Source organism: Saimiri boliviensis, chromosome 4 (genome assembly GCF_048565385.1).
Source record: "Saimiri boliviensis isolate mSaiBol1 chromosome 4, mSaiBol1.pri, whole genome shotgun sequence".
NCBI classification, from domain to species: Eukaryota; Metazoa; Chordata; class Mammalia; order Primates; family Cebidae; genus Saimiri; species Saimiri boliviensis.
Window position 1 is genome coordinate 63,356,797 of NC_133452.1, and position 16,847 is coordinate 63,373,643.

Genomic DNA, 16,847 nt, shown 5'->3' on the forward strand with positions numbered 1-16,847 from the left:
ACAAAATATCAGAAGTAGATGGGCTCTTCCAAGCCGTGTGGTCGGGTTCTTCAACTTCATGCCCAGCAGTTCGGGGGTCAGAAGCACCTGGTGAGGAAGGGCTACAGGGAAGTGCCTGGGTGTGGGGCCTCAGGCCACCCCTGTGGGCTTCTCAAGAGGCCTTCACTGCAGGACCCTGCCTATGAATTTCACCTAATACCATAGACAGTGCACCAACCTGCTGGCTCAGGTGCATTTTTACAAAATACTTTTTTGATTGATTGATTGATTGATTGATTGAGACAGGGTCTTGCTCTGTTGTCCAGGCTGGAGCACAGCGGGTGAGATCACGGCTCACTGCAGCCTTGACCTTCCAGGCTCAAGCAATCCTCCCACCTCAGTCTTCCGAGTAACCAGGACTATAGCTGTGCACCACCAGTCTTGGCTAATTTTTTAAATTTTTTGTACAGATGGGTGTCTCACTGTATTGTACAGGCTGGTCTCAAACTCCTGGGCTCAAGCAATCCTCCCAACTTGGCCTCCTAAAGTACTGGAGTTACAGGCACAAGCCACTGCACCCAGCCAAATTCTAGAATGCTTTTCTGTAAGCTGACCTTAGTTGGGTCCACATTGGTCCATCAAGGATGCTCTTATAATATTGGACCTCGAGCACAGCAAGCAACAGCTCCATCTTCTTTCTCGGGCAGTTCTGTGCCTGTGCCACTCCCTGCTGCAGGGACTTTTCAAACATATGGAGAAGAACCATATGTGTTAAGCCAAAAAAAAAAAAAAAAAAAAAAAAAAAGTGGTATACTCTTCTCTTCTTACAGAATGTAAATGAGAAGTGTCACTCAAATGATTCTTTCTAAGCTGAGGGATCAGTGTCACAGTTGCTAAAAGAAAGTTGGCTGGCAACTGTTGAATGACATCTTATCAACTGAAAAGTGAAAAATAGGCCGGGTGTGATGGCTCATGCCTGTAACCCCAGCACTTTGGGAGGCCGAGGTGGGCGGATCACCTGAGGTCAGAAGTTTGACACCAGCCTGGCCAAAATGGTGAAACCCTGTGTCTATTAAAAAATACAAAAATTAGCCAGGCATGGTGGCCTGTGCCTGTAATCCTAGCTGCTAGGGCAGCTGAGACAGGAGAATCACTTGAACCTGGGAGGTGGTGGTTACAGCATGGCAAGTACAGCCTGGGCAGTAAGAGTGAGACAAGAAAGAAAGAGAAAGAAGGAAGGAAGGAAGGAATGAAAGAAAGAAAAGGGAAAGAAAGAGGAAGGAAGGAAGGAAAGAAGGAAAAAAAGGTAGTATAAAACTGTTTCTAGCTGGGCATGGTGGCGCGTGCTTGTAATCCCAGCTACTCAGGAGGCTGAGGCAGGAGAATTGCCTGAACCCAGGAGGCGGAGGTTGCGGTGAGCCGAGATCGCGCCATTGCACTCCAGCCTGGGTAACAAGAGTGAAACCCCGTCTCAAAAAAAAGAAAAGAAAAGAAAAGAAAAGAAAAAACTGTTTTTAACCAGCCATCCTACTTCCTTTTTTTTTTTTTTTGAGTCGGAGTTTTGCTCTTCTTACCCAGGCTGGAGTGCAATGGCGCGATCTCGGCTCACCGCAACCTCCGCCTCCTGGGTTCAGGCAATTCTCCTGCCTCAGCCTCCTGAGTAGCTGGGATTACAGGCACACACCACCATGCCCAGCTAATTTTTTGTATTTTTAGTAGAGACGGGGTTTCACCATGTTGACCAGGATGGTCTCGATCTCTCGACCTCATGATCCACCCGCCTCGGCCTCCCAAAGTGCTGGGATTACAGGCTTGAGCCACCGCGCCCGGCCATCCTACTTCCTATAGTGACATAACTGAATTCCAGAGTATTTTCTCACTGCTGAAACATAATGTGGATTTAAGCTATTTAAACATAGTCCTAAGACTCCCAAATTCTGATTACTGGTAATAAAAATGCTCCAAATGTTATTTTTTTCTAGGACAGTCTCTTACAGACATACCACCAGGGCTAAGCCAAAACTGTGAATTTGGCTTTCCTACCTCACATCACACTTTTCTTTCTCTCTCCAGGGCCCTGTTCATCCCCAAGGTACAAGCATGTTAGACTGTCTCTCCAAAGTCTCCTATTCTAGAACAAAATCATTTGATAAAAATCAACTCTTAACAAGGTTTTAAGAATTTCAGTAATGCCTGCCCCACCCTCCCCACCAGCAGGAACATTTGTATTTTCAGAGGGAGTATGAGAGAGAGGGAGAGAACCAAGAATGAATCGCTCCCGGTGGCACTCATCATCTGTAGGGTGAAGAGCCTTTGAAATCTTTCTAATCACACCTCGTGGTTGTAGGCCTGGCTGCCCGAACATTTCCAGCCTTCCGGAAAATTAAATAGAAGGAGTTTCATGTAGGCACACAAAGGCATACTGTTCAAGACTGACAAAATATTGATAACAGCTGAAGCTGAAGGCTGGGGACCTAGAAGTTCTTTATGCTATTGTCTACTTTTGTGGATGCTTCGAAGTGTCCACCATAGGAATTTAAAATATTGCTCTTTAACCAACACCTGGGGTGGTAATTATGTTGGAATTTGCGATGTGGGTAGATTGGAAGAGTGAATAAAAAGATTCTGTTGAGTTTGAAATCTATTGCTTCATTTGATCGGCTTATAACTGACAGTTTCATTTTGAACACGAGGAATTAACTTAAATCATTGCACAAAAATGTGCCACAAATCCAGTTCCTTTCTCTCTAGTAAAATAATATCTTTATAATCCAGGAAATAAAGTACCATTATGCAAAAAGGGAGGGATCTTTGTACACAGTCCAGGCTCTTCAAAGAGATTACCAGACTTTTCGTGTATGCGAAATAACCACAGTCCCAGGCTGACTCCAGCTCTTGCCAGAATCAGTGGTGAAACCTGCATTAGCGGACATACAGGGTCCCCAAGATCGTCATACATGCTTTACAGACTCTCCAAGCTAAGGCTAATTATTGTTTCATAATCTGAGAAACCTGTCACTCGATGATCCAAAATTATGGTCATCGGAGCCTGGTTTAATAGATGACAGTGTGCCTTATCTCTAGGATAACTTGCATGCAAATACACAAAGTGAAACTGGGCTATCCCGAAATCTTCGGGAATGAGTCATTTCTACTCTTGATGCTACTGATATCCTTCAGGAAATAAAACTTTAACCATTATGTATAGAGATTCCTTTAAAAAGCTGTGAACCTCTTCACCGTGCTGCAGTTGATCATGGTCTGTCCTTGTCTCGGTGACTTCAGGATGTGCTGATGGACACAGTTACTATCTTTCTCGAAGTCTGGAGCTCTGCATGGGGCTGTCGTCTCTGACCTGAATCAGTCTGACATTGGGGCCTCTGCAAAGCTCCTCTTCCAGCTGCTTGGGTATCAGTTCTCTGTGCTACCCTCTCTCGGGATGCTGGTTTCTAGCACCTTCCCCCGGCTCTGCCTTTTGATTTGTCTTTCTAGTCTTTTGCAGACTGAAAATCAGATACCCGGCCCTTTTAGAATTGCATATAAAGTCGGAGTAAACGGAGCCTAAAAGAGCTGAATGAGGGGCTAAACTAACAAGTCACGGGCTGAGCTTTAGCATTGAAACTTGTGAAATTCTTTCTGGTAGGTCAGGGGCCAGTGTTCTAAAAGGACAAGGTGTTATCATCAAAATGACTTATATGATCCCGGTAAACATGACGTTTCTTTGTTCAATTTTGAGCTCCATGTTGCTTTTCTTATTCGTCAACATTACAGTGTTTTCCTTGCCAGACTTTGCCACAGCAAACAATAAATAGCTAGAATCAAAGACATCGTATTATTATTGTTTAATTTAATTTAATTTTTAATTTTATTTTGAGATGGAGTTTTTCTCTTGTCACTCAGGCTGGAATACAATTGTGCAATCTCGGCTCACTGCGACCTCCACCTCCTCGGTTTAAGCAATTATCCTGCCTTAACCTCCCACGTAGCTGGGACTACAGGGACCCGCCACCACACCTGCCTAATTTTGTATTTTTAGTAGAGATGAGGTTTCACTGTGTTGCCCAGGGTGGTCTCGAACTCCTGACCTCAGGTGATCCACTGACTTTGGCCTCCCAAAGTGCTGGGATTACAGGGGTGAGCCACCGCGCCTGGCCAACATCACATTATTGAGGAAGTTAATGTTCATGGATCTAAATTATAGAGATAAATAATTTTTAAATATTTTAACTATGTTCAAGGTTGTGTGTGTGTGTTTTATTTGCTCAGGAGCTGATTAGGCAGCATGGAGGTGGTGAGAGAGAGGACAGTATAGTCTCAGGAGCCAGACTGTCTCCCTGGGGAAAGGAAAACAAGGTACGTTTGCTGTGTGTTCCATGAGTTTGTGTTTCCAAAGCATTTGGGAAGCATTAATTCTTGTTTTTAGGCAGGGGGAGGAATGAACCGGGACTGAAGAATGGTTCTGGATCAGAATAAGAATAAATCTCCCCCTACCCTGTCTCTCTGCTTCAGGAAAAGGAGACAAAAAGAAATAACATGGTAAATATGGACAGTTTTACTATAGTACAATGGATTTGTACTATAATACAAATTTCTTCCTTATTAAACACTTAAAAATATTTTTATTATGCTAAATTTTATTATGCTAAATGCTTTTTTTTTCTGTTTTGAGACAGTGTCTTACTCTCTCCCCCAGGCTAGAGTGCAGTGGCGTGTTCTTGGCTCACTGCAACATCCGCCTCCCAGGTTCAAGTGATTCTCCCGCTTCAGCCTCCAGAGTAGCTGGGATTACAGGTGCGGGCCACCACGCCTGGCTAATTCTTGTATTTTTAGTAGAGACAGGGTTTCATCATGTTGCCCAGGCTGCTCTCAAACTCCTGACCTCAAGTGATCTGCCAGTGTCAGACTCCCCAAATGCTGGGATTATAGGTGTGAGCCACCATGACTGACCAAATGTTTTTTTTTAAAAAAACTAAATAATGATAACTTCTGACTAATAATTTTACTAAATAATAGTATAGTAAACATGGAGAAGGATGGAAGAAGCCATGAGGGTATTTTGCAGCTGTTTGTGTCTATTTGTAAAATAACCATTGCCTAAAACAGAACTCTAACTCAAATACTGATGTCAACTCAATAATCTGCCAACACCTGAAAAGAAAAATGCAGAAAAAAGAAAGAAAGTGGGAAAGGGTAGTGAAAATAGTCACGAGAATAGAAACAAGAACTTCAAAGGTGTCTTAAGCAGTGTGAGACCCCATTGCCCGTTCTGGGATATGTCGTGAACGTATGTAGAGAATTCCTACCGAAGAGTAAGACATGAGATAATTGGGTTCAGAAATGAGGACTTCCTGAGGGAGCAGTGAGGTTGGCTGACTTTAGTTTCATGGTGTCATGAAATACAAACTCACTGCAAGGAAGTACAGTCTGGAATTGTTCATTCAATACCCATTTGGTAAATGAAAGGACAAAGCCTGAAGATGTGGCATCATTAATTTTTTCACCCCAAACTGTTGGTTGAGTCATTTCCCAAGACAGACTGCAAATCCCTGGAGCTGTGGCTGGAAATGAGGAATGGGGATTAGCTTAGGTGCTGACATTTTTGATTCATCGAGACCTGGGGTGCCAGACACAGGGTAGAACTTTCGAAGCATTCACTGCAAGCCAAACAGTAGTCAAGAAAAATTAAGACCTAAGAAGGACCCCATCTTCTACACAGGAATGGGGAGGGCCTCTCCCTGCGGCTCGGCTTCTGGGCTGTCAAAACATGAAGAAACAAGATGGTTGGTGGTTTTGTGTTGTAAACATTCAGCTCCAACACACACCTCAGTTCGTTAGGCAGTGAGGCGAGGAGGATGATCCATTTTGACTCATGCTGCCGAGGTGGCGGAAATCCTCCTGAAGACAGCAGGAGGGATTCAGTGAGACCAAATTACCCAGGCGTCTGTGGAAATGGGTGGGGAGGGAAAGTGATTCATGTCAGGACTAAGATAGCCTGGTTCCTGTCTTTATGAACTCCAAGTGGTCCAGAGTCCATTTTCCAAAGTCATCATGCAAGAGGAAGTTTGTTTTAGTAAAAAGAAAGTAAACCGTGTCTGAGCTGCACAGGCAGGTGAGACTCGGCAAGGTGCTGGGACTCTGTGCCCAGGAGAGGTGAGGGGGCTGCCAACTCACCCAGCAGGATCGGTGCCCAGAGACCTCACTTGATCACACACCTCAGGAGGACTCACGTGCATAGCAAAAAGAGAAAGTGCATGGCAAAATCGGGGGACTTTGGCCTTTGGACTTTGTTACATTTTTTTTTTTTTTTTAAGTAACAGAATCTTGCTCTGTTGCCCAGGATAGAGTACAGTGGCACAATCTCAGCTCACTGCAACCTTTGCCTTCCTGGTTCAAGCTTCAACCTCCCGTGTAGCTGGGACTACTGGTGCCCACCACCATGCTCGGCTAACTTCTGTATTTTTAGTAGAGACAGGTGTTGGCCATGTTGGCCAGTCTGGCCTCAAACTCCTGATCTCAGGTGATCCTCCTGCCTCGGCCTCCCAAAGTACTGGGATTACAGGCAGGAGCCACTGTGCCCAGCCCTTTGTTACATTTTTAAAAATTAGTTCAATTACTGAGTTGTTTTTTTTTTTTCTACGAAAGAGACAAAAGTTCTCCATTTTTCTGACTACTTTACTCCTGTGATATGGTTTCCACATCTGAGACTTTAGGAAGTTTTATATAACTCCTCACTGATAAAAATTGATATGAGATACATTTTGGTGTGGAGTGTTGATGCTGAAGCTTCTAGCTTGGACTGGAACTATGATGGGAAGCTTTGGGTGCCCCGAAGGCTGCCTGTCCTGGCTGTTTGCTGGGAAGTCTGATCACCCGCCTCCTCAGCAGGAGAGAGAACCTCCTAGTTCTCCACCCCTACCCCCAAACCTGTCTCAGCAGCCTGGCCTCAGGGAAGCCCCATGCCTGAGTTGTTGAACTTGCTCTCACAGTGTTCCATTGGTTTGGGGAAAATAACTGTCATGTCCTTAACATTGCCTCTGCTGAAAACCCAAGGTGACTGTGACCAGGTGGCGGTGATACAGAAAGAGCACTGGACGTAAAGTTTAAAGACCTAGGGTATAGTCCCAGCTTTGCAGCTGATGCTTGATGTGACCATGGGAAGGTCACTTGTCCTCAGTGGCCTGCTTGTAAGGTGAGGAAGGAGAGGAAAATCTCCAGGGTCCCTCCTACCTATGAGAGTCTTCGCGTCTATGTAGTGCTATCATCAGTGATAACAAAGATCCGATAAGCTTCCAGACTCTCTGGGAATGTGCCAGGAAGAACTTAGAACCCTTTTTATGACAGGAGCCAGAGCTGCTCAGTCCCCTCCTTGGCCACATGTGTCCAGGTGACAATGAACACCCATGAGTGTGACAACACAGGTTCTCAGAGAAGGAAGAATCTTCCAGCTTTCTCTCCTGTGTTTCCCAAATCCCATCCCTTTTGAGTAAACATATTGAAACGGTGAACTAAAGCCCCATGTCATATAGTATTAGATTATTGAAACCCCTCCTTCTATCCTGCTCTTCATGTCAGAAGCACTGGACCGGAACTGACTTGAAGGAGACAGAGCAGTAACTCCCATGCCTTCCTCCAATAGAACTATTTTTAAACCTTTTGCGGAGAATCCACTCCATGCTTCAGACCTCTATTAAAAAGTTCTCTATTTGTTCCTCATTTAATGTTCACCAGCCCTCAATGTTGACAGCTGGCCAGAGGATTAGGATACATTTAAATATTATTTAATAAGTTGATAATATATGTACCTAGTAACAAAATCCAAAAGATACAAAAGAATATTCAAGGTAAAGTGAATCTCCCAGCCCATACTCTAGACTTCTGTCTCTTCCCTAGAGGCATCCACATTCTGCACATTTTTATGTAGCTGAACAAAGATACTCGACGCATATATAAGACTTTGCATCAACTTTCCTATTTTTTTCTTTTCACTAATGGTAGCAGAGTACACTTGGTTACACACTTCCTTTTTTCTCTTAAAGGTATATTTGGGAGCTCTTCCATTTCAGTACATGTAGATCTGCCTTATTCTTCTTTAATAGCTATGTAGTATTCCCTCATATAGATGATCGTAATTTATTTTTAACCCTTCTTATGTTAATGGACATTTAGATGTTTTCCAAAATGTTGTTAAACAAAAAATGCTGCAGTGAATATCCTCGTACCTGCAACATTGTCTTCTCAGGCGCTGCCTTACAGTGTGAGTTTGATTTTCCTGTGTGAATGTTTATCTTCTCAATTAGTTTGTAACTATGTACAGAACAGGCGCAGACATTCAAAAACAAAACACAGCCTTAGGCACATAGTATGGCTTTCATAAAATACTGAGTGGATGAATGAAAGCCCCTCCATCATGCCAGTGGTATGGAGAAGCAAATAGTATTTCAAAGCTTAAACGACTTGCCTAAATCAAAGAACCAGACAACCAAAATAAACACCAATAAAATAAAACTGATCAAAATAAAAGCAGATATTTAGAATATGTTTCCCAAAAGTTGAATATTTTTTCCAACATTTACACTCACACTTAGAAGAGATAACTCCACTGGCTAGCCCAGCAAGGAGAGTAAACAATCCTCTGGAAAATCTGGTTACCTTGGGAGGCAGGCAGACGCCTCCAGCTATTGGAATGCCATTTATTAAGTGTTGACTTCAGTTCACAAAACAGTGGCCCAGTGACCTGGAAAAGTTAAGCATCACCAAGAGGGCCTGACTGGTCGGTAGGGTGACATTTCCTCCCCTAAGGAAACTGGGATATTCTCCCGAGACTAAATGGCTCTGCTCCTGCAGGTCACTAAAGAGATCTAATGCAGCTCAGAGAAAGATGAAAATGAAGAAGGAAGAGAAGAGGGAGAGGGGAAAAAAAAAAAAAAAAAAAAAAACACTCTGACCACTCGGCAGCTCTGGAATCAATGAGGAAAAGGGGAGAATGAGTAGATGACTTTAATTGTCCTGCATCAGCTGTCACCAGTGATACAGGAAGAGAATGCCCTTTGTTAACAAACAAGAAGGGTGTTGTTATCATGATGTTTAATGAACACTCATTATAACCTGGTAGTATGAAATGTGTGGTCTGATTGGTTGATCTCAAAACAATTATGTTGACATCTCATAACTTAAAGATCATACAGCTTTGTAATTTCGCAATGTGTTACCCCTTAAAAACAAGAATAGTTTTTTTCCATATGCATATGTGTTCTATTCATCTTTATAACCCTTCCAAGATTTCTTTTTTTCTTTTTCTTTTTTTTTTTTTTTTGAGACGGAGTTTCACTCTTGTTACCCAGGCTGGAGTGCAATGGCGTGATCTCGGCTCACCGCAACCTCCGCCTCCTGGGTTCAGGCAATTCTCCTGCCTCAGCCTCCTGAGTAGCTGGGATTACAGGCACGCGCCACCACGCCCAGCTAATTTTTTGTATTTTAGTAGAGACGGGGTTTCACCATGTTGACCAGGATGGTCTCAATCTCTTGACCTTGTGATCCACCCGCCTTGGCCTCCCAAAGTGCTGGGATTCCAGGCTTGAGCCACCGCGCCCGGCCCCTTCCAAGATTTCTAAGACCCTTACTCAGAGTGACTCTAGTGTGACACCAGTGTACTCGGCGGCGATACATTTCCTTTGCCCTCAAAGGGAAGGGAAGAGGAGGAGGGTTGGATTGCTTGTTTTCTTTGCTGTTTTCCTCTTTTCTCTTTAGTGACCTGCAGGAGCAGACCCATTTAGTCTTGGGAGAATATCCAGTTCACCCTTCTACCCACTCCTTAACCAGTAAAAGCCTTGTCATCAGGTTTATGGGCTGGAAAACAACAAGCCAGCTCCACAACACTGGGGAATAGGAAGTGTGGATGCCACACAGCACTGAGATAAGACAGTAATTTGAGGAGCATAATTATCTAAGGTGGCAGTTTGATGAGGGGATGGAGGTTGACACTCCTAAGCTTGAGTCAAGTGCCCTGGAATCTGAGTGGCTATTGAAATGGTCCACATTTCAAGTTCCTGCCTCATGCCAAAGTGCTGACAGTGCTCTCATAACAAGGCCCACCTGAGCACCTGCAGGCCTGACCCACAGGCCAGAGGGCCTCTCGCTGAGTCATTGAAACCTCCCAAAATTCTGAGCTAAGAGCTATAAGGCAACGCTCCCGTTTCCCTTCGCCACCGCAACCAAAACACCGTACTGGGCAGAGCGCTGGAAGAGAGAGCCACCACCGAATGTTTCAACAATATTTTTAATGTTCATACAGCTTTATTAAACTGAGCAACAAGCTTTACATTCATTGGTTTGTAGAAATGGACTCAGAGGTCATTTGGGTTAACTGCGACATTTAACAGGTATGGAAACAGATGCAGAGGGGTTACACATCTTGCTAAAGTCACCCAGCCAGCCAAACTAGGATTAAACCCAGGTCTCTTGATCACCTGTCCCACCAGTATCCCCCGCGAGTATCTTACTTTTTCCATTTCATGACAGCAATGCTCTCCTCACCCGCATTCCCAGTATCGCTACTGTTCTGAAAATGCGCTCTTTTGAAATAAAATAATGGTTTTGTGTATCCTCATGAAATGGTAGGACGGTTGAAGGCAAAACCTAAGACATCTCAGCAGAGAGTGTTTTATACAATGTTAAAAAAAAACAAAAACAAAACAAAACAAAAAAGCAACTTAGAGCTTTTTTTGGTTTATGATCTTATCCAGAAACTCATGTTTCTGAAGATGTACTTGAAAATGATACTGTAGTTCTATTGCAAGGAACTAACCATCTATTCCTAAACTCTCACTGATTGATTGATTGATTGATTGATATATATATTTTTTTTTTTTGAGGCAGATCATGCTCTGCTGACCAGGCTGGAATGAAGTGGTACGATCTCAGCTCATTGCAACCTCTGTTTCCTGGGTTCAAGTGATTCTCCTGCCTCAGCCTCTTGAGTGGCTGAAACTATGGGTGGGTGCCACCATGCCCAGCTAATTTTTGCATTTTTAGTAGAGGCAGGTTTTCGTCATGTTGGCCAGGCAGGTCTTGAACTCCTGACCTCAAGTGATCTGCCTGCCTCAGCCTCCCAAAGTTCTGGGATTATAGGCATGAGCCACTGCACCCAGCCCTCATGGATTTATAATAATTCAAATTTTCATTGTGGGCACAGTCATGTTGAACAATGGTTTTTGTTGTTGAAACTCGGTCTAACAATGCTCTTGGGGGCTAGTACAAATATAACAAGTAGAATATGAATTTTCTGTTAGACATTGGAACTCAAATATGGTCAGTATACACTGCTCTTATGTAAATAACCTTATTAAACCAAAGGTGAATACATGTGAAGGATACCCAAACACTTGTCCAATTAAATGCTACAAAATGAAAGCTGGGTGTGAGAATTTCTAATTCAATTTGATCCCTCTTAGCAGATATTAATAGAACCAATTTATTTAAAAGAGGCCAATAACATTCATCAAACTGTACATTGCTCCCTCCCTCATGAAACAAGTATTTCTTTGGGGTCAGGGTCCTGGTCATGTTTGAACCTGGCCCTCACGCCCAGCTTGGCCCATGTTTGAAGTATAATAGGCACATAATAAATGTTCATAGAACGAATGAATGAGTAAAAATGCAGGACTTATCTTTCATTAGTACAATGACAAACCTACAACTCAAGACCAAAAAATGTTAAAAATCTCAGGATTTGTGTATTAACCTATCTGATGAGAGGGATTTTAAAATTAAGAGGGACAGTAGGAAGGATTTTGTAAGCATTTTTTTCTTGGGGTAAAGGGTAAAATGAACACAAGACTATGGGAATTATATTTAGTGGATCCTCCACAAAACCTACCTTGATAGCTAGTACATAATAAGGTATAGATTCCAGAATAGGGTTGTTTTTTTTTTTTTTTTTTTTTTTTTTGAGGCGGAGTTTCGCTCTTGCTGCCCAGGCTGGAGTGCAATGGTGCGATCTCGGCTCACCGCAACCTCCGCCTCCTGGGTTCAGGCAATTCTCCTGCCTCAGCCTCCTGAGTAGCTGGGATTACAGGCACACGCCACCATGCCCAGCTAATTTTTAGTATTTTTAATAGAGACGGGGTTTCACCATGTTGACCAGGATGGTCTCGATCTCTTGACCTCGTGATCCACCCGCCTCGGCCTCCCAAAGTGCTGGGATTACAGGCTTGAGCCACCGCGCCCGGCCAGAATAGGTTTAAAACCATGTATCTTTTTAAAGATCTGTGTGTATGTTATGGCCTAAGGCTACTCTACTGAGGTGAAGTGAGTGGTGACCACGGCATATGAAGGTCACAGTCCTCATCACAGTTCCTAGATGTGTGAAGTTAAGCAAGTTCCTTGAAGATAGTAACTGTTTGTGGGTTATTTTGTATGAGCACTGGGTTAAGGTTTTTTCCTGCATTATCTAATTTATGTGACCTTGCCTCAGTTTTCTCCTGTGTAAAATGGGAAACACAAAGTTATCTCAGAGGGTATTTGCGAGGATAAAATGAGACAATGGCCAACAGACCACAGTAACTTATCCAGTATAAGTCAAATGAGAAGCATTCTTTTCACAATTATTCCTGTATTCCAGAAATACCAAAAGCAGTATTTAATGTGCATTTTAACTTTCTGTTTCTTCTGCTGGAACAATGAATCTCCAATGAATACTATAGAGAAAAAATAGACATGACTCATGAATCACATGTTCTTTGGAACCTCAATTTCTTGCTCTCCTCATTTATCTCATGAAGGAAATGAACCAAAGAAGGAAAAGTCAAGACGAGAGTGAGAGAAGACAAGAAATTGCTCTGAAGAGTGCCCAGCTAATTTCCAGAAAGCTGCTTATTTGCAAATAGTACAGTCAAGTTGTTCTGTGCGTTTTAAAGGGTCCGTTAAGACAACTGGAGCGTGATTTGTAGTCTAGTCCTGTGTTTTATTTCCCTAGCATTTCTATTCTCCTAGGAGTTTCAGAGTAAAAAGTACATTGTAAAATCCTGGAAGCTTTGTTTTGGGCGGGACTACGATCTATTGAAAAGCAAGCCAACTTCATTCTCGGCCTTGAAGCTTGACAGTGTCATTTACAGAGTGACACAGTCACGCTATAAATGACCAGAGACATTCCAGAGTTCATGACTGTTGTGCAACAACAACACTTCAAGGGTGGCTGCAGGCACGAGGCACAACACGCCCGCCCTGGTGCGGTGAATGTGGGGGAGCCACTCCCCCCTGGAATGTGGCATTGCTCAAAGGCAGCCGGGCCTTCCTCTCTATCCTCACCGACCTGGATGGACTGGAGGGACGACTCTATTTTCAGGGAATGACAAACTGATTGTGCTGATTGGGTGAGAGTACTAACCTGCCTCCTGCTCTGCTTCTAAGGACAACCCGCAGGGAAGGTTTGTTTTGAAATGACTTGTATGAGGAAGCATTGCCGCACAATGAGAACCCAAACACCTTGCTATCAAAGAGGACTTCAGCCAAGGCTTGGCTAGAAAATTCAGGTTGAGGAGCCTTCTATTCCCCATGTTCCTGCAGCCAACAAGTTACTGGAGAGGACATTCCATTCCACTGACAAAAAGTCGGAGACAAGATGGCAGCTCCAAATTACATGTGCAATAGCCCAGGAGGCTTGTAAACATTTAAGGAGTTGATTGTTATTTTCATTCCTGACTGGTTCAGTGGTGCAAATAACAACTCCATAAACTGCTGAAGCCCAGCCAGAGTGCTGAGGACATGCATTTGTGATCATGATCCACAGTGACTGATGAATATTCATGGCAGAGTGAATCTGAACTGCTCCTGAAGCAGGTCAGTTGGTGTGTGAACTCAAAACAGGTCTTGGTATGGAAATCAAGTTTATAAATCTAACCGAAGAAAAGCACTCATGGTTAACAGCATGATCAAGAAATGTCACTACCCAGGAGCTGAGGGGGAGGGGAGCAGGGTTGTTTCATGGGTATAGAGTTTCAGTTTTGCAAGATGAAAAAGCTCTAGAGATCTGTTGCACAACAAGGTGCATATAGCTACTACTAGTCTGCAGTATACTTCATGCTTCAGATGGTAAACGTATGTTCTATTTTTTCCCACAATAAACAAGAGAATAGCATGTTTCTATAGAGTCCACTCTAAAACAGCTCAGACCAAATATATAGCTGTGTTCCTATTCCCTACTTCTGCTTCCAGTCCACCTCCAGGAAATTTCTGTGCCAGGAAGGCAGGTAAACACTCTTCTCAGGCCACACAGAGGTCACTGCGGCCATCTTTGGGCATCCCAGAAATACGAAGCCCTTGAAGTCAGTGCACTTTTTTGTTGTTGTTGTTGAATTATCTGTTCCAAACTTGTTCAATTCGTCGCCCTGGGGCTCATGCAGCCCAGGACGGCTTTGAATGTGCCCGATGCAGATTCATATACGTTCTTAAAACATTATGAGATTTTTTTTTTTCAATTTTCTTTTTTAGCTCATCAGCTATCGTTAGTGTTTGTGTATTTTATGTGAGACCCGGGACAATTCTTCTTCTTTCCATGTAGCCCAGGGAAGCCAAAAGATTGGACTCCCCTGACTATTCCCTCATCATCCCAACATAATCAGAGACATAGTGGATAACCAAAAAGATACACTTTGCCGCTCTGAGGACTGGAAAGTCCAGCCTGGGTGGGTATATTGTCTGGGCCAGAGAGGCAAGCTTGATGACCTCTCCTCTCTTCCTCCCTCTCCACCCAGACCTCCTCCCGGCTCCCATCACCTTCTGCCCCTGTATGCACCATCCAAAGGGACTTTCCCTCTCTAACCACCAGGGTCTCCAGTGGTGAGCAAAGATGATGACAAAAGACATGATGTGGTTTCTGCTCAGTGAGAAGCACAAGAAGAACTTTCAAACGGCCCTTAGAAGGGAGAAAAACCCAAGGGCGGAAGGAAGTCTGTCAACCTTCAGCTACAGACTTTACCCTGTCTTTTTTTTTTTTTTTTTTTAATCTTGAAGCAATATATGCCTGTCTTTTGGAGAAGCCCACCAAATGCCAGGTGGCCCTGAGCAGAACTCACGGAAAGATGGGGTCGAGAGTCCCTACTGACAAAGTTCATTTCCATTCCACCACCTTCAAATGCTCACGTCTCTGATGTGAACAAGATTCAGACATGAATTTAATGGACGCTTCTCTCATTTCTAAGTCATACAGTTAGTTTTAGAAGATTCCTGCCTTCTTTCCTTTTCTTTCTTTTGAGCCAATCCTTTTAAGAGCACATAATTCTTCAGGTTATAGATGAACTATAATATATTATGTTATTACCCTCCAGTTGGAGGAAGGGTTGAAACAGCTGTAATCTATCTAAGATGGGCTGAATGGTTTGCTTTGGATAATGTAATTTTCAGTCTGGAATCCACGTGTAGGTCAAAACTAGAGGAGACAAAAACGACCAATTTGAAGCAATCCAACTATAAATCTTCTAGGGTTTCCGTTGGTTGCAAAAGCTGTATAACAGGTGGGCATACTGAAAGTTTTCAGATAATTCTTAGAGGAATCGTGCCTTTTGGAATTACATTGCCTTAGAACACAAAGGTAGACCAGACTGTTTCTTCTCAGCTTTCATCTCTGCCTGTAGGTACATTGGTTAACTATGCACGGGCAATATTTAAAACAGAGAACATACCTCCTTAAGCTCAGAAGCCATACAGTTTTTTTTTTAATGTGCACTTGAAGCAGAAAATATGTCCATTTATACATTTCCTTTCCTTTGTAGAACACACAACCCTCCACACTCTAAAGTGGAATGAACTTTAAAGCCAGTTTATCCAAAAAAGTATGTGAAGTTTGTGATTGCCCAATGCCCCTCTACCTGAGATCGTGGTACTCTTTAAGTGCGGTTGCCAGGTCTCTGAGGCACACTCTGATGGGGTGGGATTAGCTCTGTGCCTCAGTTTCCTCTTTGGAACACTGTTGACCTGAGGCTGATGGAGAACTGCTGAAGCCTGACACCCACCTTTCTGCTAAAGCACCGGAAATGTCACCTTCCTCTGCCACTTCACAGGGGAACTGGCCATCCCCAGAGAGACGGCAGCCTTTCAGTAAAGCGGGTGTCTGGATTGAGCTCAGCTTCAGAGACAGGAACGGTTTTGTGGAGTTAGAAGTGAGGTGGATTCAGAGTAATGGTAGGCCATAGTAAGCCAGGATTCTCCAAGAGTCCTTATCTCCTCCTTCCTCACAGAAATGGCTGTAGAACTAGTTAAGAGTCAAGCTCCTGGCAAGGCAGAAGACAGTCATTTAATGCTGTAAGACTCTGCTGCCTTGGCAAGCCTGCCCTACACACAAACAATGCCAGTGGCTCACTTGGCCTCTGCCCAGCTCAGCAATAGGAGCATTGTCTAATCTGCCCAGAGTCAGGAAGCTGGGATTCACTTTCCAGTTCCAGCATAAACTTGTTAGGTGGCTTGGGCATATTCCTTGACTTTCCATACCTGAATGTTCTTATTTCTGGGATGAAAATACTCAAAGACCAATCCTGTCTACTTCCTTTATGAACAAACTCAAGGAGGAAAGCACGTTGCCTTAAACCTTCCCATCAGCACAAGGCCAGGGACCTCTTGTAACAGCAGCAAGAAAAGATAAGAAGATCTGGTCAGGCGCGGTGGCTCACACCTGTAATCCCAACATTTTGAGATTGCGAGGTCAAGAGATGAAGACCAACCTGGCCAAGATGGTGAAACCCCATCTCTACTAAAAAAAAACAAAACTTAGCTGGGCATGGTGGTGCGTGCTTATAGTCCCAGCTACTCGGGAGGCTGGGGCAGGAGAATCACTTGAACACAGGAGGCAGAGGTTGCAGCGAGACGAGATCGTGCCA